General features: G+C 43.7%; 1 protein-coding gene across 1 annotated transcript in view; it reads right to left on the bottom strand.

Annotated features, from left to right (window-relative positions):
- The window catches only part of CLPTM1L (CLPTM1 like), a 1,937,019-nt gene that overhangs the window by 415,384 nt on the left and 1,494,817 nt on the right, over positions 1-26,818 (bottom strand). The window lies entirely within an intron of this gene.

Here is a 26,818-nt window from a genome sequence, read left to right as displayed (position 1 = left end):
GCTGTTCTGACTGTGATACGTCTACCGTCCGCTTGATCTTTTTCTCTAGCTATTGCGGTTTGAACTGCATGAACAATGTTTTCTTTAATGCTGAATTTCTTTTCAGCTTCTGTGTACAAGTGTGATTTGAATGCAATCGGTACCTTTTCTCCCTCATTAGAGGTCAGGTATGTGAATCCGCATCTTCCTGGGATGACTCGAATCACAAGATTGCGTGTGTTATCACGTGTTTCTAATTTTGTTTTAATTTTCATGTCTGTTTGTAAGGATCTCAAAATTTCTGTGTGTATTTGAGTCCAATTGGTTCTTTTAAAATCTGGTTTTATTAGATCATAAAGGGGTTTGACCCTTTCTGCGTAATTTGCAATGTATGTTCTTCCGAAATTTAGGAAGCCTAGAATTGACTGTAGGTTTTTTAGTGTTCTAGGTGCTTGGAGTACGGCACATTTCTCTAGGAAATTGTCAGCCAGGCTTTTGCCTTCACTTGATAATTCATATCCTAAGAACAGGACTGTTAGATGGGCAATTCTGGATTTTTTAAAGTTGAATTTGTAACCCTCTGATGCGAACCCAAGTATTATGGTGTTCACTCTCTTCAAGTGAGTATCCAAGTCATCATCTGTTAAGTATATGTCATCGACATAAGATAATGCTTCGTCATCATATGTTTGTAGTAATTCTGTTACTCTCGCTGAGAATACCCCTGGGCTATTCTTGTACCCCTGGGCTAACCGACAGAATTGTTTTTGAGTGCCATTTATTGAGAATGCAGACAAATATCTGCTCTCTGGTGCTATGTTTTGACAAAAGAATCCATTAGAGATGTCTAATGTTGTTTTGTATTTTTTGCGCACTATGTTATTCATTAGTGCAGCACTATGCGAATTTTGCACTGCAAAAGTTTTGCAACATGAGTTAAGGTGTCGGTAATCCAAAACTAGACGATATGAATTGTCTGGTTTGGAGACCGGAAACAAAGGGTTGTTCATTTGTGAGGTGCAAGTTTCAATCACCCCCTGGTATTCTAGTTGATCTAGGATTTCTTTTACCTGTTTTTTAGCTTCTTGCTTAATTGGGTACTGTCTTTGTGCAGTAGGTTGTGATTTTAACTGGATTTTGTGAGGAGGAGAGTCCTCATCCCATCCTACATGATTTTTATATAAAGCAGGAGCTTGAGCTACTGCCCACTTTCTGGCAAGTGTGTATTTTTTATGAATTGGGATATGATTTGAGAAGGCAGGCATAATTATTTCTTCGCCATGAGGGCACTCCCTGACAAACTCTGGTGGCCAGTCTTTTTCAGCTAGAAGGATGTCATAGCCCTTGGAGAGATTATCCCAAAATAGTCCCCTTATTTTTCTAGTCTTATCCCCTTCTATACGTAAAGTTATTTCATATATTTTGTGAGGTTTGCTAACTCTGGTGTCTGCAGTTTCCACTTGAAGATATTCATTCGTGTCCACTGTCTCCAGAAGATTCATAAGGACTTTGCGAGCTATGCTCACTTCTGCTGCGCTGTCTAGCATTGTCTGAGCCCATTCTCCGTTTTTCAGTTGTGTCCTCAGTATTCTCGGCATTGTTAACTACCTTGATACTGGCTACCTTCTTTTTTGGAAATTGTAATTTCTTTTTTAGATGAGCAGGTTCCTTGTCTTTGGACTTGGCGTGCTCTTCTCTTTGTTCTGATCGTCCTCTTCTTTCCGATTTCTGCGAGGAAGTCTGAAAAGATTGAGAGGGACGTGTATCAAAATCTTGATATCTATCAGGCTTCTTTATATTATCCCTATTTCTAAGGTTATATCTTTTCCCAGAGGGGTCACTTTGGGGTGACCTGTGTCTTTGGTTCGGAGATTTTTCTCTCCGCCTAGGAGACCTTCCTCTGGACTGGAATTTCTTTTCTTTAGGATTGGATTGTTTGTTTCCATCCCAGCTCTTTTTTTGTGATGTTAAATTATTATTAAAAAATATTTTTTCAGGACTTTCAATCAGTTGTGGTTTTACTGGTATTCCACCTAAACTATCTCTACCTAGTTCCTCATAGGATTTTTCTATAATTCTGGCAATTTCAGCTGGTTGGTCTGCTATATCTGTCTCCTTTAACCTCTGGCGGATCGCCATGTTTGCTGCTTCTCCCTTTATGTTGGCTAATAATATAGCCGAGACCTGCTTGAAGTCTTTTCGTAATTTCATACCAAGAGTTAAAGCGGGTTCTGGACCGTATTCGTCTTGAATTTGTATTAGCACACCTGGTATTACCGAAATGGATGGAACACCGTGCGTTTTTGTGTAGATGGAAGCAAAGACTGTACCCCAAGTGTCACAGTCCTCCACGTGTGGTGCGATTCCCATTGGAAGACAGATAGTCAGAATCCTGTGTTTTTCTAACGGGGTGGTGTCTGGAAACACCGCCTCTATTTGGGTGATTTTTTGTGCTAACCAGAATGGTATTTGTTCCCGTTTAGCTGGCACTTTACCTAGGCAGGATTGTATGTTCTGTGGTGTAATTTTATTTGTGTTCCCCTGGTGAGGGGTCAGCTGTGGAATTTTAATTGCTGGTTGAATTGTTGAAGTCCGCATCACATATTGGACTAATTGTCTATGTAATTTTATTAATTGTTTTAGCTGTGTTAAAAGCTCTGCTGCAGACATCCCATCGATGTCTGGATGTGGTGTGTAACCGGCTAGAACCGGCCACGTTGCTCCTGGTCTACCTAATGGACCGAGCCTGGTGATGTGATTATTATGTTTTAGGGCGCCATTAAATAAGAGCAGATGCTCTTGAAATTTAAGTGGTACTTCCACCTCCTCGAAAGGAGTGTACTCATTAGGAGGGTCCTCTGTTTTGTAATAGTGGAAGTACTTTGTTACAGCATTTGCTGCTGGAAAATGTATGCATGAATAATATACCTCTGTCTGCAGATATTCGTGTGCCTCAATCACGAATATGACTGTGCCACCTCTAGGTGTCAGTCCATTTTCTATAAGTTTTAAGGTTATAGATTTCCTTTTGATGACCGGGATGAGTATTATATCCGGGTCTGTGTCTTGCAGTGCATTATCAGCTGCTGCGAGTTCAGTTGCTATCCTAACTGTCTCTCTTTCTTCATCACGGTCTACCATTTTACCGACAGGAAGGTTCTTTAGTTTGTTTGCTGATCAGGTTCTTATGGAAACAAAGATTAGATGCACAATATTTTGGAACAGTGTATCCTTCAACGTTGACTAAACCAAGGACCATACATAGGAGTTTCCTCCTGCGAGGTCTGGCGGATATTACCTTTTACCCACTCCAGACGTCTTTGGAGTATTATGGAGTATTAGGGGTCTGCTCTGCTCTGGGCTTCGGCAAGTCTGGCTGCTCCGATCTCGTCACCACCGCGTGTGTTTGCATAGGGCAATATCGGTAATATTTATACCTTTAAGGTGCCGAGATTGACGTAAGGATGGACATAGATACGTCAATAAGGATGTCATACGACCTGGTCGTTAGCACAATCTTTTGCTGAAGTTCTCGGTGAAATCAAAACAATGGCCGCAGGGTTTTTCCCAGGTCTGTCATAGGTTTGATTTGTTTTGAGAACTCCGTATGCCTTATCAGGGGCTGGAGGAATATCGCTTGTCTAATTAGATGGCAAGCGTTATGACCTAATCAGATAACACGTTCCTGTGCCGTAGTGTGGCTTTATCAGATAACGGTTCCTGCATCATGGGGGTTTTCTGCCTCATGGGATGGCTGCTAGTTAACTTGTTAACCAGAATAGGGTCAGGAATAGGGGGATCGATACAGAACCTATAGGAATACATCACAGCGGTGAGCAATATAGAGATCTTATTGCTGTTATAAAGTTGTTTGGAAAACCAAAACCAGCCAGAGCCTTCCACAGATATAGCCAATCAACTTGGTTGAATGCCTTAGCGGCATCAACCGCTGCCAATGTCAGAGGGAGCTTCTTGCTAACTGCAACATCTATCGCTGCGATGGCTTGGAAAGTTAACTCGTTAAGTTGCCTGTCAGGGATGAAGCCCCTCTGATCAGGATGAATTATGGTTTTAATTATTTTGGCCAATCTAGCTGCTAAGACCCCTGCGAATGCTTTGTAGCCCGAGTTTAAAAGAGAAATCGGTCTATAAGACTCGATTTTGGATGGATCCTTTTGTGGCTTCAGAATTAAGGTAATGGTGGCTTCTGCCCACGAGTCTGGGGCCCTCTCACCACCGTGGAGGATTTTATTAAAAAGGGTTGTTAGAGTGGGTAGGATTTGATCCAAAACTATCCTATAAACTTCGATTGGCAGTCCATCGGGACCAGCTGCTTTCCCTTTAACCATTTTCATAAACTGAGTTCTTATTTCGTCTTCTCTGATTCGGAGGAGAGGTAGATTTTGTCTCTCTCAGATAGATGCGGGAGTTGTACTTTACTTAGCCAGGTATCCGCCCTCTGCGGGCAGTAGTTAGCATTAGCTGTATACAATGTTTGAAAAAAAGATTGGGCCTCCTCCCTGATTAGATCTTCCTCATGGGTGACTACACCTGTGCTTAACCTGGATAGACTGTTAATCTGGTTTCTGGTCCTGTCCACCCGGGATTTCCATGCAAGAAGACGGCCACATTTCTCCCCATACGAGAAGTTCTGCAGCTTACTGGTATCCCATTTATCTTTCAGAACCTTATCCATGCCTACTTGGTAATCAGCCCGAAGACCATCCAACTCCCTTTGCAGACGAAGTTTAGTGTTTGAATGATTTACTGAGGCCGCCTGGAGCTCCTGTTCTTTTAATTTGAGCTTGCTTCATTCTTTTTTTTCCTCAGTTTATTCCTTCTAATCATCAAGGTCGTCAGGGATCCTCTCAGAAAGGCTTTAAATGTCTCCCATATCACCTGCTGGGTTGCTGAGCCGTTGTTATATCTAAGGAATTCCTCTGTCTGGGACAATAAGTCCTGTCTCACCCCCTCTTCTAATAGTAGGGCTCTGTCTAGAGTCCATCTCCTCTGCAATTCTTTCTGTTTGAAATGAATTACTAGCTCAACAGTCGAGTGGTATGATAATATAGCTGGTATATAGGAGATAGTGTCTACTGAGGCAAGGAGCGACTGGTCTAAAAGAAAAAAGTCGATCCTGGAGTGATGTCCATATCTGCGACTATAAAAAGAGAAATCCCTTTTGGTGCTGTTTTTGGTTCTCCAAACAACTATAAGATTGAAATCTTTAATTATGTTTTTAAGCTCTATCCGAGATTTTTTGGGGGGTGTAAATTTTACCCTGGACGTGCGATCCAGTTTTTCATCGAGAATCAAATTAAAATCCCCTCCCATAATGACGGGCCCGCCGTAATCCATCAAACTAGCTTTTAGCTTCAAAAGAGCCGCTGGGGCATCTTGGTTGGGGTCGTAATAGACTGCACATATAAATGAAGTATTATGACATGATAATAATGCAACCAACCACCTCCCTGAACGATCTGTGTCGAACTTCTCTACTCTGATCCCGGCGTTTGCTCTGATCACTATAGCCACTCCTCGTGTACTGCCACTTTGGTCGGAACACAGGATATCTTGAACCCACCCACGTTTACCCAACCCTAACTAACATTCTGGCCTCTCAAGATGGGTCTCCTCCAATAGGCACACGTGGGCCCCGGAATTATACAAATATTCATTAACCCTGGACATTTTCCTCCTATCTCTCAATCCGTTGACGTTCCAACTTATTATTTTAATTTTGTTGTTAGTCATGTGGGCCATGCCAACAATCCTCGCAGGAATCATCGCCCTTCTCCCTTCTATTAACACTGTGTCTTTAGGTGTGCATATGAGGAATATTTTTTCCCTTTTTACACTCTACCATCCACCTAACTACCCACCTTCCTCGAGGAACCCACCCCATACCTACAAAGGCGATCTTGTCGCCGATTGGGGGCTCCCCCTTGTCCGGTCGAGGTTTTCCCCGCTAGGAAAGTAGACACCTAATATAAATCTAGTGCACTTTTTTTTAAAAAAGTTTTTTTTTTTTATTTCTAACTTTTTATTTCAGACTTTCTCCCTATCCCTAACCAACTATTATCTTTCTTCTTTTAAAGGAGTTTATTTTTTCTCATTTTTTATTTTTGACCCCTGAATCTCCTACATCCCTTTCCTGTCTCATCTATATCACAGTTGCCCCACCCTATTTCGCTAGATAACCCTTAACTTTCTTATGTGCGTATTTAGACCACCTATGGGGAAAAATACCTTTTTTCCTCCTGTAATCTGCAGAATTCAAGTTCCACTGGTGGCTTCTACAGGTTTTCTTTCATTAAGAGAAGAAATGAATCAACTTCGTGAGGTGATTAGAAGTTATGGGTTTCATTTCTCCAGACCACTTTCAGGAATGCAGGAAACTTCATTTGCACCTGCGCGCCCATGCTTCTCAACTCAGGCATTCGGTTCCCCAGCTCCCATTGTCTTTGTGCTGTAGCCTTCCCTACATCTGACCGGATTAGGTATTTCACCTAATCTATCTGAAGTGTGGCATCTGATAATGCTCTCCCACGGATTAGCTCTTTTGTCGTGTAGGTGAGGAAATTCACCAGGATCTTTCTTGGGGCTTTCCTCTCTTTTATGTAATCTGAAAGGGTCCCTATGGGCTCGTTGAATTTCAGCCTCGAGGTTTATATCGGGTCTGTCTTTTAGAACCCCCTCTCTGAGGAGTTTACAAATTAGCGCTTTAACATCCCCATTCTCAGCCCCCTTTGGGATTTTTAGAAATTTTAGATTATTCCTTCTAGAGTGGATCTCGAGTCTCTCTACATCCATCTGGAGAGTTTTGTTTTGAGTTCTGAGATCCTCCAGGGCTCTTTCATGACGCTGGGAGGCCCCCGAAAGCAAAGAGACTGCTTCTTCTAGAGTGCTAATTCGTTTACACACATCATCTAATTTTGCTTCCAGGCTCGAGCACTGATCTTGTATGCTTTTTTGGTTGGCCTCCGATATTTCGAATTTAGATGCTAGCTTGGATAATAAGTCCCCCCCCATGGTATGTAGGAGAGACTCCAGTTGTGAAAACCCTGCTCCCGAGAGGTCTGATGCTGATGCTGACTCCTGAGTGCGGCAATCCCCCTCCTTTGCCCAGTCCGTAACCTCTGGGGCAATTAAATCAGCCGCATTGGCTATGGGAGTTTGGGGGCTTTGAGAATTGGATACAACCTCATTTAAAGGGGGCGACCCTACAATATCTGGATTGCATGCAAGAGCTGCATATCTATTTTTTGAGGCCACTGATTGAGACGTAATATCTGAAACCAAGGTTTCTGCATCCGGAATAACAATAGCTGCAGATGAGGGGGTGGGAGGCTTACTTCCCTTGGGGCCAATTGCCTGCTCCATGATTTTAAAGAAAGATCTCAGTGAGGGGGTAGGTTTACCCTGAGGGGGGCAGTTTTTTTGCAGTCTCCGTTTAGGTTCCCCCACCTTTGGGTTCTTTGCCTTCTTCTACTTTGCTTTCCTAGGTGAATAGGCAGCTACCCCGGGACATGCCGTGACACTAGATGCCAAAAGTCCAGTTTTTTGCAGGTCTCAGTTAGCTCTAAGCTGGTACCTATTTTTGGCAATTGCCACTGAAGGGGCTAGAAGGGGGGGGTGCAGATATCATCTCCTTACTACTTCTTGGCACTAAAGTGGATGGGGTCTCTACCACCCTAGGGAGGGCTACTTGTAATGAGTTAGAAGCTTGCAGTATATCAGAGCCCATTACCCTCCGTAAATCCAATTGTAGAGGTGTGAGAGCAGTCTCAGAGCTGATTGTCTTACAAGAGAGACCACTTAGGCAGAGACCAAAATTGTACTCACAATTACAATCACCCGTAGAAGAATCCGCTTCATGTATGCCTCCCTGGGCTCGTAGCATGCACCCTCTCCCTCCTTTCACTGACCGTACAGCGTCACCTCCAGCAGGCGCACAATGGCTAATTCTGGCAAGCACCGTCCTCGCTCTCCGACAGAGCCTCGCCCGGCATCCCAGCTGGATTTCTCGGTCCTGCCTTGTTCTCCTCGGATCACAGCGCTGGCGCCCTACCCCTTCTCGGTCGCAGATTCGACTGACTCTGAATCAGTCGCCACTACCATCGAGAGAGGGAGAGAGAAGACGGCAGTTCCCCCTGCGGTCCTACCGCCGGACTCCCAGCCTCACAGCTCGGTCTCGGTCTCTCGGGAGGGCGGGCACAAGCCGCGGCAAAAGAAAAAAAAGAGGGAGGATATTAGCGATATATTGTGCATGGGAAAAAAAGAATCACAAGCATCATCTCACCGTTGGCATGCTTTGCTGTGCTGCGTTTACGCGGTGGAAAGCGCTCGACCGGACCGGAGCCCCCGCGGACGGCGTCAGCCTACCGCCATGTTCCTCTGGTCACGCCCATGAAAATCCTGGACCCACCTGTGATGCGTTACCTAACTTAAATTGGGAGGTATTACAGGCAGCTGATAAGCCCCCTTTTAATTGAACACAGGCCTAAATAGTGGTCTCGGCTGACATAGTACATAAGATATGACTTAAACTAACACTTAGCTCCAATTTTTGCTAACGGTCTTGGATGAGCCATTATAATATATCTCATGCTTTCCATATACCAGGGTGAAGCTTGAAACGCCTACTATTCATGCGGTAATGGTTGTGCCTAATACGTCACCTAATTTGATTTGGATGTCAGTATATTCAGTGGATGTGCCCTCTTAGTTGAACACGGGCCTCAATGACAACAAGGTTTAACCTTCGATGTATACGCACTCTAAGTTCACTCCGGTAGAACCAGAAAGTACGAATGGTCTCGGCGGGCCATTCTTGTTAATTACGGGTTTCCATGACAACGTAGACGTACGTAGACGTTGTGGACATCACCCATGTCATGGATCTGTGATTACTAATGGGGTCAGAAATATGGACTCGGGTTCACAGTAATTCCTCTGCGTTGTAGATAGCGGTTCAACGTGGGGAGGTAAGAACTCTGTGTATTCTATACTTAATCTCTAGTATAGTCCCTTTCAAAAGTATATGTCGACTAATGGGTGGTTTAACCCCCTTTTTTGCTTACACAGCTTTTGAGGCAGCATATGTGCGCCCGCCACTAATTCGATTCACAATAAATGCCTGTGCTGTGAAGAAACTCCTTTATCTGGAACGCAACACATAGCGATTTATGTTATCCCCACCTTTTACTACCTTCCCAAGGTACACAAAGACATATGTAATCCACCGGGAAGGCCCATAGTCGCCTCCAACGGCAGTCTCACTGAAAACCTTTCCATTTATGTGGACACGTTCCTCTCCCCCTTGGTCATGTCATTGCCTTCGTATCTTAGAGATACTAAACATTTTTTGACTCTCATCAATACCATTGTTTGGAAAGAGACTTACTGCATGATGGTACTGGACATCGCCAGTTTATACACATGTATATCACATGAGGATGGTTTAAGATCTATGGCGAGCTTTCTAGATACACGTCCTATCCGTTATTATGAACACAATAAGATGTTGCTTGATTTTATGAGTTTTAGTCTGAAAAATAACATTTTTCTTTTCAGCAACCAGCTCTATAGGCAGATCTCAGGAGTCGCCATGGGAGCTTGCTCGGCTCCCAGTTTTGCCAACCTTTTTGTAGGTAGATGGGAAGAACAGGCCACCTGGAAACTAACCAATCCGGAGTGGAAGAATAGAATCATAGGATGGCATCGTTATATTGACGACTTATTCATCATCCTTGATAGTCCCGTAGAATCTGCTAATGTGTTCATAGACGTGTTAAACAATAATGATATGAACTTAAAATTTACGGGGCATATCAGTAGGAGCTCAGTCAATTACTTAGATCTGACAGTATACATAGATGACAAGGGAATGGTGCAAACTAAATTATTCAGAAAAGAGACGGCAGGCAACTCTACCCTCTTCGCCACCAGCAGCCACCCACGCCAATTGGTCGAAAGTATACCTTACGGGGAACTTTTGAGGCTTAGGCGTAATAATTCCAATCCTGATGATTTTAAGAAGGCAGCGGCTGCTAGTCTTCAAAGATTCAGGATAAGGGGTTACAGTGAAAAAGTGTTAACCAGTGCTTTTGACCGAGCCAACAAGATGCAGAGGAAAGCGCTGTTGGAACCGAAAAAAACTGTCAAAACCAAAAATGGGGCATTCCGCCTCATTACCACTTTTTCCAGGAATGCTGGGCAAATTAAAAAGATACTTAAAAAGAACTGGAATATTCTTATGTCAGACAATACCATCAAAGCTGAGTTGCCCAGCAATCCTCTTGTGACGTTCAGGAAGGCCAGATCACTCAGAGACCAGCTGGTCTCTAGTCATTATACTGCTCCTGAGAAGAAATCGAAACTTCCTGTTCTGAATGGCTTCTATCCATGTGGCCGGTGTAAGGCCTGTAAACATAGCAAGCGGACGCTTGCTTATAAAGTTCCAGGTCTCTCTACACCCAAAAAGATAATGAAGTTCCTTACGTGCTCTACTGCATATGTAATTTATTGTCTCACCTGCCCTTGTGGCTTAAACTATATTGGAAGTACCACCAATGCGGTTAAATTAAGAATACTAGAGCACATGCGTGCAATAGCCAAAAAATATGTCACATACCCCGTAGCGAGGCACTTCGAGAAAAAACATAAGAGTAACAGGGATCTGCTAACTTACATCTGTATCGATCGTGTAGCAGCTAGCATCAGGGGTGGCGATCGTCTTCAAAAACTTCGGAGACTGGAGTCCAGATATATTATTGATCTGCAGAGTAAGCACCCAAATGGCCTCAACATGCATGAAGAACTTTCAGTTCATTTGGGTTAATTTTGTTCGTTTATTCTGCGATCTATTTGTATCAGGGACATTTTATTAGGCATAAACAATATTCTTATCAGGTCTCTTTCCATGTCAGTATTTCTGGTTTTAGATATTTGTATTGTAAAAGTTTATTCAGTATTTGTGTGTGCATCCCCATGTCACCTAATTTCTTTCCACAGGAGCAGCAGTTGATACAAAGCCCATTGCGGGCATTATATTTACAAATTTGCCATTTGGCATGTTTTTGTAGAATGTATTGACAACCATGGTTAGCTTCACAATTATATCATTGTAGGGAGCTTTATTTTGGTTATATCTATGCCAGCAGATGTGAACGTTGGCCTTTTGTATTGCCTGGTACTTTGATGGATGGTACCTTCATCACTGCTCACCTGTGTTTCTTTGGTATGCCCATTCAGGGCGTTTATGTGCATTGAAGGATTATTGTACTATTGTACTATTGTGCCCATCCATGGGCCAGATATTTCATGTTATTCCCAGTATATTTATGTTGGGTTCCATGTAAATAGTGTATATACATTTAGAAACGATTGTTTTCATCATATGTATGTGATTGTACAAATGTTTCGGCTCACCATCCAAAGATGGCAGACTCATTTGTTGCCATGAATTTAGTCCTTCTATGATTTTCATTACTAATGCGGATGCAAGATTGTTGGTTTAAAAATGAGTTGAGCGCCTCGGCTCTTTGCATAACTTGACGAAGCCCTCTGGCGAAACGCGTCGTATGCTGTGAGGTTCCCCATTAAAATCTTTTGAGGAACTACCCCCTGCGTGTGCTGCTTTCTATACAAACTGATCGTTTGTGGATGTTTGGAGCTGTGATTCACATAACGGGCACTCCCCCGTTTTTGGCGTGCACCCGCTCACGCGTGCAGCTAGTTGGTGTTTGGAGCTAGACATATATATATATATATATATATATATATATATATATATATATATATAAATGTAATTCGCCAACCGACTCGAGCCCTCGCCCCAGCCCAGTTCCAAATGACGAAGGAGCAGACCCGTAAATAAGTGCTCAGTCAAGGTGCTTTATTTCATCCAGCAAGCCAGCCGCCATTACGCGTTTCGCCTTTCACAAAGCTTGATCACATGGCAAGTTGCTTAGAGCTGGTGCCGGTATTTAAAGTGCTAGTGTGCGGGCAATTTCACAGTATAAACAACATAGAAGAAATACTGTCAAACCATGTCGTACATAGGAATTTGAGCATAAATGCAATTTACACATTTGTACAATTTATAAAATATATAAATAATTAAATATTTTAAAATTCATTGTAAATTCATGTATAAATACAAAAGAGTCTCAAAAAATCATGTATAATAATTATACCAAGTGGGATATCATTAATCATAGTATCCCACGGGTCTTTACCAGATATTCAGCAATCAATTTGCTTGTCTGGATCATGGTAAAGCCACATATCACTATGGATGGTAGAAATAAATCACTATTACAGATTTGTACTCCACATGTATCTATCGAATAAAGCCCCAGTAGGCATAAACTCTTTGCTCAAATAATAATTAAATTCCTCATAACTGTGTGACACCCTGAAAAAAATACCGGCATATAAGAGATCAACAACAAAATTTTTTGCATATTAATAATAAAGAAACCGTGCTTGTGCTAGTGCAAAAAATACATAGAGCCAATACTCCTGATGTAACTCTCTTCTAGTAGCTCATTAAATTTTGAATATTTAAAAGAAGAAGTGCGGACGCATCTATAGTCAGAAAAATACTAAAATAGATGGTTCCACTACAACAATTTTATACAGTACAAGCTGTGATCAAAAACCTTCATAGTGTAGAACCCTAGATTAACAATCCTGCCTCCTAATATTCCTTGGTAAGTAAGAACGTTTGTTGGTGTCAACTGCTGTCTTGACTACCCACAAGGAAATATTATTAACTGAGATAGCAATTATTTTGTTAATGCATTGGGTTGATGGCTAAAGGCATGTGTGCAGGTCCTCCTTGGCATTTAACCCATTTGGCTGCATGCTATCCAATTCTAGGATGTACCGGGTTTCGAGTAGGCGAAGCCTCGCCTCTCGATCTCCACCTCTTTTCATGGGCCATACAGAATCGATAACACAATAAGATAAGTGTGACGGATTTGAACTATGCTCAGTTTCGAAATGCCTTGCCACTGGGTAGGCTTGGTCTTTTGTGTTAATTGCCCTAATGTGCTGAAGTACACGTTTGTGGGCCGGTAAACGGGTACTCCCCACATACCTGAGCCCACACGTGCACTCCAGCACATAGACGGCATAGTCCGTCTTACAATTCAAGCGCTTGGTAATTTCACGGGGTTTTTGTGAAAAAGGGCTGACATACTTAGTCTTATTTATCCCATGTCTGCAAGCCTTACATTGGGCACATTTTTGAAACCTCTAGCAAGAGCCTTCCATGTGCCAGACATCTGAGGTTCAAAGGTATTTTTGACCAATGATTTGGCCATAGATGTGGATTTTCTGAATGTGAGTAAGGGTCTATCTGATACCCTATGACTAATCGTTGGATCTCCTTGTATGAGATTCCAATTGCGATAGAGTATTTTTCTAATGACAGAATGTTGTCTACTATATGTCATAATCATGCGTGGTTTGATCTCATCACCTGAGGGAGTTATGTGGACATCATGTCCTTTAGATGTTAGTGCTACCTCTCGGGACATAAGCTGCGTCCTTCTTAAAGCAGCCTCAATGATGTTACTGGAATATCCCCTTTCTAAGAATCTGCGCTTGCTGGCTTCCTGAGCAATCCTGCACTCCTCATCACTGCTGCATATCCGCCTGATGAACAGCATCTCCCCATAAGGGATGCTGCGAATCAGGTGGCATGGATGGTGACTTGCAGCGTGAAGGATAGTATTGCCCGCTGTCGGCTTTCTGTACAATTTTGTTTCTATATTGTTGTCCTTAATATAAATTTCCATATCCAGAAAGCTAACAGATTCAGCATGTATGAACGAGGTAAACTTCAAATTCAAATCGTTGTTATTGAGCTTATTGACAAATTCTTTAGCAGCATTGTCTGTCCCCCTCCACACAAAAAATAAATCATCAATATACCTGAGATAGATGACCACATGTTGCTCCATGACTTCCTGGAGTTCCCCCGCCAGGACCTGTTCCTCCCACAGCCCCATGTGCAAGCACGCGTAACTGGGGGAGAAACAGGCCCCCATGGCGACACCCCTCACTTGTTGGAATATTTGGTTATTGAACAAAAAAATTGTTTGCTCTAGACACATTTTCGTCATGGCTAACAACATCCTATTGTGCACCCCACAATGTATAGGACGTTTTTCTAGGAAATGTTCAATTGCTTTCAGGCCATCCCGATGTCCAATCGAAGTATAGAAAGAGGATACATCTAGGGTCATAAGTAATAGATCCGGATCCCACTGCAACTTCTCAATTTTCTGGATAAAATCAGTAGAGTCTTGCACATAAGAACTCAGTCCTCTCACCCAGTCTTGTAAAAAGTAATCGATATATTTGGAAACATTCTCTAGCGAACTGTTGATTGCCGAAATTATGGCGCGGCCTGGTGGATTTTTACAGTCTTTATGGATCTTTGGGATCAGGAAAAAGGAGGGTATTACCGGGTACTCTTTTTTTAGGAACCGGAAGTCATCCTCAGTAATAACCCCCCCCCACTTCTCCAAGCCTGGAGTTTAGCATTTTGATCCCCCCACGCTGTTTTCAAAGTGGGCAAGTTACTTTTTCTGTAACATGAAGTGTATCCAAGTTGTGCTTCCGCCTCTGCCAAGTATAACTCACGAGGCTAAAGCACCACGTTGCCGCCCTTGTCTGCTTGTCGCACCAAGATTTTATTATCAGAGTCCAACTTTATCATTTGTGCATAGCCCCAATTTTGTTTGATCATCCTTTGACGTTTACTATTGGTGACTGAATGTAGTTTTTTCAGATCTTTGACCACCAAATCATGATAAACATCAATGTTGTCATATGGCATTATGGGCTGGAAAGTGGACTTATGTTTAAACGGAGTAGGGCTGGCATAATTACTTCCCCAACCTGTTTTCCTTCAGGTGCTTGACTTCCATCAGTTTCTTGTTGGAGGGACCAAATTTCATCCAAAGCTACCTGGTCCCCTACTGTCAATAAGGAAGGGCTCCTAGCTGCTTCAACAGTTCACTTTCTTTTAGTCTGAAGACTGTGAAATTTACTGAGTTTTAATTTGCGCACGAATCTGAAAGTGTCCATACGTGCATCTGCATAATTGAAATTGCAGGGCGGACAATAAGACAAACCCAATGCCAGCACCGCTTTCTCTTGTTTTGTTAATGCTGAATTGGTTAAATTAATCACTGAGTTGGAGTTGTCGCTTGTGTTGTATTCCCAGTTTGATATCGGTTCCATGTCCCTCTTGGGGGTCCCTTGGCTTTGCCTCTTGCGCCAACTGCTCCTTTTGCGGCGCTGTCCCCGCTTGTAGTTGTGCCTTGTGTTTGTTTGGCCGGCACTGTGCATGAACGCAGGTTATCCCTCCGATCTATGCAGAGGCAGTCTACCTCCTCCGCCATTGTAAGTTTGGTAAACCCCAAAGCCTGGTCATTATTTCTTTCACCTTCCGGGTCACTTTCGGCATTGGAGCTAAGATCGGATGCTGATACCGATATTCTCCATGCACCATTGGCATTTTTGCTCTGCGAATTTTCGACCCTCGCCTTCACTCCGTCATAACGGCGGGCAAAGGTAAAAATGTGGCCGTTGAGGTAGTCCAGGCGGTCCCTCTAAAATGTGAAAGTCTTTCTTTTCTTGATTACCTCTTCCTCTTTTTTCAAGCGGACCAGCATATCTTCACGCAACTTCTTTGTTTGTTCATTTATTCCCAACGCAGTGATTTCCTCTTCCAATTTGTCGATTTCATCCTGCAATTTTATACGGTCACTTGCTGCATACTTAATTAAGATCTTCATTAGTATTGCTGACGACTTCTGCCCAGTCTTTAAGCATTGCGGTATCAGGATTTTCGTAACTGGGAGCTAATGTACTGCGAAGTCCCCGTGGTACTCTATTAACTTGTAGGTACCGAGTAAGGGACCGATGCTCCCACCACTTGGATTGTTCAGAGCGCATTAGCTTCTCCAGCCTCTTGAACAAATCCCGAGTGGTGGGGCTCCCCGTGGTCGCTTGTACGGTTAGTGTAGTGGAACCCGAACCCCCAGCCGGGGAATCTAGAAACTATGTTTCTGCCGCTTCCTCACGTTCACGCAACTTGTTTGCGGACATTATGGCAAATATCGCTGGGAGCACCAATGGCTCACCCTTGACACAGCTTAATCGGGTAGCGTATCTCCCCCGTTAGAAAGCTCGCACACTTCTTACCGGATACTCCGTTTGCAGTTAGCTTCTGCTTGATCACCGTACTCCCGCGCCAGCCGGCGCCGAATTTCCCAGGTGTCAGTCCAACAGCAAACTTGCTTCAACGGTGTCCGGGGGCACTTGCAGCGTACTCCTCGCAGGAGTTAGTAAATCCTCTTCCGGGGAACCAGAGAAGGTTGTGCTTCCTGCCGCGAAGCCCAGTCGCCAAGAAGGGGTTCTGCTCGTACCGTGAAAGCCTCTTCAGTACAACATATAAATGTAATTCGCCAACCGACTCGAGCCCTCGCCCCAGCCCAGTTCCAAATGACGAAGGAGCAGACCCGTAAAAAAGTGCTCAGTCAAGGTGCTTTATTTCATCCAGCAAGCCAGCCGCCATTACGCGTTTCGCCTTTCACAAAGCTTGATCACATGGCAAGTTGCTTAGAGCTGGTGCTGGTATTTAAAGCGCTAGTGCGCGGGATATTTCACAGTATAAACAACATAGAAGAAATACTGTCAAACCATGTCCTACATAGGAATTTGAGAATAAATGCAATTTACACATTTGTACAATTTATAAAATATATAAATAATTAAATATTTTAAAATTCATTGTAAATTCATCTATAAATACAAAAGATTCTCAAAAAATCATGTATAATAATTATACCAAGTGGAATATCATTAATCATATTCTTATTTCTTTTGAGGTACCAGGGAAAACGACAAAAACTATCATCTCCAAGCAACTCAATTGTAATTCGGAATTCACTGTATATTGTTTGGTATGCCCATGTGGTAAGAAATATGTGGCAGCACTATAAAACAAACAAAACTGAGAATTCTGGAACATATGAGAGCTATAAATACAAAAGACCAGAGCTATCCAGTGGCAAGGCACTATGAAGAAGTGCACAAAAGTAACAGTAATCTGTTAACTTTTTTCATTTTGGATCAGCTAACACGAACAGAGCGAGGGGGTGACTGGGTCAGAAAACTCCGGAACCTAGAATCGAGATACATTATAATGCTTCAAACTAAGAAACCGATGGGTCTGAACAATGAGGAGGAGATGTGGGTGCATATTGGATAGAATGTATCCTTATTTTCTTCCCTTTGCATCCTTACCTTCTCCCCCCTCTCTTTTCCTTTCCCTCCCTGAGAACTCAACTATCAGAATTATCAAGCTTGTGTCAAATGTAAAGATTGCCTATTCAAGGCAGGATGGGGACTGTCAAGCTTGATATAATAGGCACCTAAAAACAGGCCACGAAGCTGGGACAATTGTGGTGATGAAAATAATCTTGTGATGCTAACAAGAAATAGCCCATTCAGGGCAAAATAATAAGAATGTAATGATTATGGAATAATACTGCAAAGTGATTCATGATGGAGATAAAATGATCACAATTGGAAAGCATTTAGACACTATAAGATGGCCGCCACATTAATTAAATGAATTGAATGTGCCGTTTTTTATGTTTGTTTTTAATCACGTGACGAAATGTCACTGTGTAACTTTATTTAAACATGCCGATGTTGCAATCAGTTGACACTGACGAAGACGGCAACACCGAAACGCGTTTGTTTGACTTGATTTTGATTTTGTAGCGCTGAAAATAAATATGACATTTAAAACGATGTGATACGGCTTGGAGTGCCCTTAATTGAGGAGCGATCCGAGGGATCAGGATCGTGTGTTTGGAAAATATTTACGCACCCCACTGTGCGGTAAGGAGGCACCCGAGGTGTTGAGAGGAGCGACGGTTGGTGGAAAGAGTGAAACGGATATATATATATCAAATGTGACTATGAATAATGGCCTTGTATACAATTGATTCCTGCAGGTTCCTTTGCAGACTTGGAGAGTGATTTTGTACACAACGGAGATGTGTTTTCATAGTGCACCCGTTTTTGAATATTTGGAAGTCTGATGTATTGATGATGGCGGTGAGTCTCATGTTTGCTTTAGTGTTGTCAATAAATTAAATGTAGGAACACTAAACATTAAATTATTAACAAGCTTTTTTTATGTTGTTTCGACACGAAAGTTTACTGGAGGTGTAGTTTACTTATGAGGCCCTGCCGCTTGATCAGCAATCCAAGACGCTACATTAATTTTGTACAGTGAGCCACTGAGTAGAGAGTCCCACATTAATAATGTTCTCCCTGAGTACTATAAATCCCAATTTTAATATAGATATATTTGGGTTTTTTGTATAGGTTACACACACTTTATATTGCCCTGAGGAAGACCCCAGATTGACGAAGCAAGTTTTCGCATAATAGGGAGGGGTCAAAACGTCAACATATATGAAAAATGAAACGTCATAGTCAGTGTTGAATAGGAGATTGTGGAATTCAACTGTGATATTTGACACATGACTGCCTTATAGGAACAGGACATTATATGAACTAATAATTTTTATATGTGATTATTATTTTTTGCGTATTGCAATGTGTTGTGATTTATATATGTACTCATTTATACACTGTATTTGTATTGTTTTTTGTATTTGATTGTGCAAATATTTTTGTGTTTATGTGTGTGTATATGCTATACCTTTAATACATATGAACTGTTTGATTGGCTTATGTATGATTATTTGAGGTAATCTGGAGACTTTTTGAAAATAGTTTATCATTAAATGATTATACCCCGTTTGGTGGGTTGGATTCGAATATTTAAGATTTCCTAGACATATAGGTAGCAGAACCATTGTTTATCCTCTGTAAAGAGAAACAATAACCATCCCCCCCAATTCCTTTCATGGACCCCATTCATGTGAATGGACGACCCGTACCTTTGAAACCACCTCTGTATGTCATCCCCCTTCTTGTACTCTTTATCTACATGCGAGGGGAATATACAATTCACCTTTACTAAAAGATGCATCTTTAGATACTGAGTTCAGGCATACTAAACATTACTTCTCTACCTAGTTCACAGGGTCAGCTATGGTTATAAGATGTTATAAACAAACTCCCCATTCTGTCCTATGGGAATAGGTAGCCTTGCAATAGTGAAAAACGAAATTGGCAGTAATTCACTATCAGGACATGCCACACACACTATAGACCAGCTATCCTAGGGGTAGCATGGACAAAAGCAGTCTTGGGCTAAACTCAAGAGGGCATGTGAAGCCAGCTGTTTTACCATTTGCAATCCTTTTAATACCAAATGAAAGGACACCACACAGGTTATATATTCAAAATATATGTATTTATTTCTAAATCAATCCCCTGAACTCTTTATGAGCACAGAAGCACAAGCGCATAACAAGTAACTCAATATGACATACAATAAGTTGCACAATATGGATAGGCCTGGTGGCCCGCAAAACCATATACTAAAATAGTGGTATAAGAACCACGTCACGAACAATGGAAAGGCCTAGGGCCTTGGGAATCGCTGGGACTACACTGGACTAACAGTAGTTAGGAAGCAGGAGGCCCACGGGATGCGGGTGCAGAGTCTAAATGCACACACGTGCACACATAGAAGTCAATGGGTGCGTAAAGTTAGAAAGTTAAAGGTTTGGGAATCTTCCGACTGGACTAGAAGCTAACCACTTGAAACTAGGACACTAGGAGAGGTAATCTTCACAGGAGCACAGCAGTACTTGCGTTACCTCACCCACAGGAAGTAGGTGCATAGGTCCCAAAGTGTGTCGGGTTTCGTCGTGGAGTTCTATGGAGCCTTGGAGAAAAGATGCTGCAGGCGACCAGGAGAGAAGAGTCCAGTTGGATCCAAGGGCGGATCGAGGATGAAGAGTACCTCAAAGCAGAGGGGGCAGAGTCTGGGTCACTAGCCAGTGACCAGGATGGAACCAGGACGGAACCAGGCGATGTGGGGAAGCAATCAGGTGATGTCGTGAAGCTCGTCTCTGCTGCCACGTGGACCAGGAGGTGTCGACGACGACCAGGAGCTGGGCACGGACTGTCCCACGAAGGCTCTCGCTGTCGGCGGTGTCGGCTTCCGGATTGGAGTCAACAAGCCTTGGCAAAGGCAACCCACGCAGGATTCGAAGAGGGCTTCTTACTCAGGCCGGGAAGGACTGAGGGGCTTCTCCTTCTCAGGGAAGCAAGGGCCAGTCTGGAGCAACCAGACCAGCGGTGTAGATTTCGGGTTTCGTCGTCACAGAGGCCACTAGCCAACGGGCAAGTGACCGGACAGACGCGTTGAGCAGGAAAATGCAAAAGGGCCCCACGCAGCACTCGGTGAGTGTGGAGAGGTGATCTTTGGTGCAGTGGATGCTCGGGGCTGGGGCTTCTCAATCCCCAATGCACAACTTCGAGGGTGCCTCAGAAGCTGCACGGAAAGCGTTTCGCTGGCTTTCCAAGATGTCCGGTCCCACGTCTCGCATTGCCTCCACGGGTCTCAGCTTGGCTGTGGATCGGGCTGAAGGAAGTATGGAAGTCCGGGTCTTGTCAGGCTCTGTGTTAGGCCTCCGGCGGGAGCAACGACAAAGCAAACCGTTGAGCGCTTGATGGTGCCTGCTTGCACAGGGTGGTCACTCCTTGACCACAAGGGAGATTCTTCAGTCTTCTATGTCAAGTAGAATGTCGAAGGTCCAGAGTTTCGTATCAGAGTTTCAGTCAGGATAAAATCTAAAGTCTTGGGACTCAGCACCTACCTATATACCAATCTAGGGGCTAGATTACCTGCTAGGTCCCTCCTATGGGTGGGACCCAGGAAGGGGGTGGTTACACCCCTTTCCCTTTGTCCAGTTTCGCGCCAGAGCTGGGGCTCGAGTGCCCAGCACCGGTTTGAACTGGACTATGCATTGGACACCTTGTGTGTCTCATTTCATTCAGCCCTCCCTGCCCCAATACACTATAGCCTGTCTGGGGTGGTGCTAGCACCTCCCTGTGACAGGAAACCTATTGTCCAAGCCTCCCTCGCTGGAAGGACTCCCAGCAGCAGGAGGTCAGACTTGTGTCTGTGGCAGCAGCATCCATTTTGTGATGCTGAGGCTCTGGTTAACTTTAACCGGGATTAATGGAAGTTATGTTATGTTATATGTGTTTGTATAGCGCTCGGCTGCCCCAGCGAAGGGGCGTCCCGGCGCTTACTGTATGAGACATAGGACGTGGGAAGGGGTCAGAGGGAGAGAAGAAGGGAGAATACTGTTTAACAGAAGAGGTGTGTTTTGATTGCTTTTCTAAAGGATAGCAGATCCTGCATCCCTCGAATCTGGTCTGGGAGGTCATTCCAGAGTTTGGCGGCCAGATATCTGAATGAACGGCCACCCATCCTGGCTAGTCTGATGCGAGGTACGGCTACTAGATTCTGCCCCTCTGATCGTAGAGTACACCGGGGGACGTAGGCTGACAGGAGTGGGCAGAGCATGGGGGGAGATGCAGTTTTTAGGATTTTAAATGCTAGGCATAGCGTTTTAAAGAGAATCCTTTTCTCCATTGGAAGCCAGTGGAGTTTTGTAAGGACGCTAGCCACAGACGTATGGCAGGGGAGTCCTACCAGAGCCCTGGCGGCAGCATTCTGGACTCGCTGTCTTCTCCCTCTAGAAGGGTGAAATGCTACCCCGTCGCCAAGACTGGCGAGGGGGTAGTATTCCAAAGCGTATGACACCTTACACAACATGTTTTGATAAAGCCAAACCAAAGTTAGCATCTGAGCACGAGGTTCATAATGCACTTAAGAGTATATGGTATGGCAATATCCTAGAACAGCTATAAGGACATGGTTGCGAAATCTGCAGACAGGCTCAGCTCATGCTAGAGCACCATCTCACATAAAACCAAGCACTCTGCCTTCAGGATTGTTAAGGCCTGCCATAGGAGTGACTTATAGGTGTATATGTGTCTAGATATAAGGTTAGACATAGGAATAATATATCTAAGCAAGGGGTGATTACACAACCTTGCCCCAGCTGAGTGATCAGCCAGTTGTGTCAGTTTGGATGGCCAGCCAGGGGTGGCAAAAGATATGCTGCAGCCCCTGGTAGGCCTTGGGTGCACCTATGCCCTGGGTACCTATAATACACTGTACAGGGACTCATAAGAGTGGCCCAAATCCCAATTGGAGATGTACCTAAAGTACATGGTGTGAATTTAGAGAGAGAACAGCAGGGCTGTGGGTCTGATTAGCAGGCCCACAGCCACATTAAGTCGAAAACCAGTGAAGCAAAAAGCAAAAAATGGGGTGACCATAGGGAAGCAGACCCTACTCTCCTACATCAATCATGGAAACACCAATCCATGGCACGGTTTACCACAGGTGCACTTGCACTTTAACACTGATCAGCAGTGAGAAAGTGCGCAGAGACACTAAGCCAGCAAAAACAGAGTCAAAACCGGGAGGTCAGATAGCAAAAACTCAGGGGAAACACGCCAAAATATGCCAAGTCTAACAAGTTCTTAAAAAGGTTGGAGGAGGGGTAGTCATACACTGCTAGCATGACTGACCATCATCTACCCTGGTGTTTATTACATGGGATGCATGTGATGGCCCTTAAGACTCACTGCTTTTCTATGATCAAAATCATAAGGTTGGTCCTTGGTGATGTCAGATGCAGACACAGACTATTATTTGTTACACTCACTATGTAACAAATTCATCACTCCCAGCCGATTGGCAGCAAAACAGTCTGTAGAGCATAACTGGAAATTCCCTTGAGTCATTATCTAAATCTTAGTTGGGCAAAGATATGAAAGATGAAGCCCACGAAGAAAATCACTTGCCAAGGTAATAATGCACTTAAATATATATTGCATTGTATTGTATTGTAATTGCATTTATATAGCTCTTACTACCCCTGATGAGGCGTCTAAGCGCTTTTTCGGCGGATAGCACGCTACTCCGGGACCCATAGAGGATTAGTGTTGAATTAATATAGTGAAACATGCAAGTACATTTTAAGTGGTGGATATGTTAGTCAGTTATTTGGATTTGGAATGATAGCAGAAGGATAGAGGAGGAAAAAAAAAAGTTTGTATTTTTATAGCGCTTGTTACCCCTGATGGGGTGTTGAAACATGCTATTCAGGAAGCCCATAAAGGATTAGTGGTGAATAATATGGTGAAATATGAAAGTAATTTTAGTGGTGGATATTAGTTAGTTATTTGGTGTGAGAAGGATAGCGGAGGGATAAAAGGGGAAGAAATGTTTGCAGTAATATAGCACTTGTTACCCCTGATGGATGTCGAAGCACTTTCCTGGCGAGTAGCACGCCACTCCGGAGCTCAAAAAGGATTAGTGTTCAAAATTACTATAGTAATATATGAAGTAATTTGAGTAGTGGATATGTTATTCAGTTATTTGGGTAGAGACGGGTAGGTGGTGGGATAGTGAAGGTGAAAGAGGTTTGTATTTATATAGCGATTGCTACCCCTGATGGGGTTTTGAAGCGCAAGTAGCACTCTACTCTGGAACCCATCAGGATTAGTGTTGAATTAGTATGGTGAAACATGAAAGTATTTTAGTGGTGGAAATGTTAGTCAGTTATTTGGATTGGGAAGGGTTGGAGAGGGGAAGAAAAGAGGAAAGAGTTTAGAAAGGTTTGTTTTGGGGAACGGTATAGTAAAAGAGGTGTAAGATGATGCAAGGAGAGGTAGAGTAGGAGAGAGTTTAGAAAGGGTTATTTTGGGGATCATAGTAGTGGTTAAATGAGAGAGTGGATGTAGAGGATATATTGAGCGAAGTATAGGCTGAGAAATAGAGAAGTGCATTGGAAATGCTACATTAGAAGAAAGTGATAAATATATAGATCCAGAAGTACATTGAAATTATATAGATGCATAATGGAGGTATGTATATTGACCAGCATTTCTGGCCCTGGTCGGTCTCGAACAGGCTCAAACAGGCAACTGCCCTTGTCCTCTCTGCCCTTAACAGGCTCAAACAGGCAACTGCCCTTGTCCTCTCCATCCTTAACAGGCTCGAAGCCCGGACTGAGATGCCCTAAGCCTGGATTTTCATAGTCCTAGTAATCAGGTGAGCCCGTCAGCCAATGGGAACCTTAGCCCTATACACTATCCAATCACAACACTAGCCCTAAAAATCTAGAACCAATAGGAGACCAGGACCTTACAGCCAATCTTAGTCCTAGTCCAAGCACCCAATCAGTTCAAAAACCCTAAGCTCTACGTATAATAGAGGCCCTAGCCCTACCAGTAGTCCCACCCCAAGTCCAAGCAACCAATGGCACAGGAAACCCTTGTCCCTACTTCCAATAGCAAGCCTAACCCTACTCTTAGTCCCACAACCAGTCAAGCAACCAATCCCCCCAGAAGCCCTAATCGCTACTTCCAATTAAAAGTCTAACCCTAGCCCTAGTCCCACCCTGGTCCCAACAACCAATAACACAGGAAACCCTAGTCCCTACTTCCAATAGAAAACCTAACCCTAGCCCTAGTTCCAACCCTACATTGATTGAATCACAGACCCAGAAACCAATCAGAACACTCAAATACCCAACCAATGAGAATACAAACCCTAATCCAACAGAAACATCGGCTACAACCACCAATCAGTGTACACATATACCAAACAATATCAGACCATTTAAGGAACCAGCGACCACAGACAAGATTTGCTGGCCAGGGAGTTGGAAGCTGCTTTTCCTGTTCAGAATCTCCTAGGAGACAGACAGGCTCAATCCACACTTTGGACTTCTGCAGGTAACGGCCACGCTGGAATCTTGGGATCACGGTTCGATCCCCGGCGCCGGCGGCAGATTGGCCCAGCACCATGTGACTCTGGGCAATAGCTTGCTTAATCTTCCTGACGGCCCCCAGCGCCTGGAGACCCTTATGGGTGATTGTTCGCGCTTTACAAATGTGGATTATTACTAACTTGAAATCTAACAATACTGTATGAATAAAACTTTACTCCCTCTACTGGCCAAAAACGAAGTGCACAGGCCCTAGTAAACACAGTTTAAACAGCTCACAGAAGCACCCTCTGATGTAGAATATCACTGTTGCGGGGGGGGGGGGGGAGGTGTGTGCAGGGGGGCTGGTTTCACTGGCTTGTGAACACAAAATGGTGGCTGGCGGTACACTGTTTCAACATACAGGTCTTAGCACAGAGCAAAGGAGAAATTTGGAGGGAAAACTGAAAGTCATCAGCAATGAGAGGGAAAAACGATAGCGTTTGGACTGTAAATCCCTCAATTCAACACTTTAAATGGAAGCAATCATGGGCAGGAAAAAACACAAGTTTAAAACACAAACAAGTGATAAAACATCCAATCACAGGCAGGTTAAAACTATAATTTTTAAACTGTAACAACCACAGGCAAAGAGAGAAATCACAGACAACCCCGGAAAATAAGTTCCGAAGGCTGCAGAGGGGCTCTGCTCAAGCAGGGGCACCCTCTCACATAAAACCCAGCACCCTGCCTTCAGGATTGATAAGGCCTGCCATAGTGATAACTGACAGGTTTATATGTGCAGTGATTTAGAATAGATATAGGTAACCTATAGTAAGGGGTGCATGCACCACCTTACACAGGCTGCAGTAGCAGACCTGTGGTGCCATTTTGAATGGTCTCCCAGGGGTGGCACAATACATGCCGCAGCCCCTGAGAGGAGTCTGCGGTACCTATGCGCTGGGTACATAGTATACCATATACTAGGAACTTATAAGGGTACCCCAGAATCCAATCTGGAGTGTACCTAAAGTACACGCAATCAATTTAGAGGAGAAAGCAGCTAGACTGGGGTTCCCTCTAATTATTTTCCTCTGTGTGCGGCAGAGTAAGGTCAAGACTATGTGCACCACCACCGACTATTCTGTGGCCCAGACCAGATGGGCGACCTTGGGATACATGGTTGCAAAGCGGGACATTGCGCAACTCTGGGGCGCATCTAGACCTCCTGATGTCTCGGCATGGGAGGACAACATGGACTGGTCCATGTTCCGCGAGAAGACAGTCTATGTAGCTAGGGGCAGACCCAGGGCGTGGACGAAGATTTGGGGTCAGTGGAACGAATATTGTGGGAATATTTGTACTCCTCCCCTGGTTGACGTACCCGATGTTACCCTGTCTCCCTAGGCTGGTGTTCCCGAAATTTCTCATGCTGTTCTATGATTTGCCTATCCTCCCCGCTGTCCCCCCCCTCCCGCCTTGCCGAGTCCCATCGATTGTGATTTCGTTTCTCTGATTAGTGAGTTTCCCCTCCGCCTTCTGGGCTGACTTTGATTAGTATGCATTCGCCTTTTTGTAGTTCGTTGGTTTTTGTATGTATATAACAGAAAATGGTTGTGTCCTGTTCTATCTTTCGAGTAACATTTGGTATCTGATTTGTGCCTGACCACGGGAGTGATCGTATGTTTTTTACATTGTGCCTTGATTTTAGCGGCCGGCCCGTGTGGTTGTAGGCCCATCCTTGTGACCCTTATTTGATTACTCAATAAAAGTTTTTAACCAAAGAAAAAAAAAAAAAAAAGACTATGTGCACCAAGAACCTGACCGCGCGTGTAGACCAGGGCTTTGAGTGGGATGAAAATACTCGGGGATCTTTCAAAGGCGCGTAACCGGTGCAATTAAGGGTGTGGCTTAAAAGCAATTAACATAAAAATATGTGCATCGCATAGTGTGCCACTCTACTGATATTTTGCTGCTTCTGTCATTGCATCCAGATATATAATACAAGTAACATTACA

This window comes from Lissotriton helveticus, chromosome 4_1 (genome assembly GCF_964261635.1).
Source record: "Lissotriton helveticus chromosome 4_1, aLisHel1.1, whole genome shotgun sequence".
Taxonomy (NCBI): Eukaryota; Metazoa; Chordata; class Amphibia; order Caudata; family Salamandridae; genus Lissotriton; species Lissotriton helveticus.
Note: the sequence above shows the minus strand (reverse complement) of the source record. Positions and strands in the feature narration are given on the sequence as shown.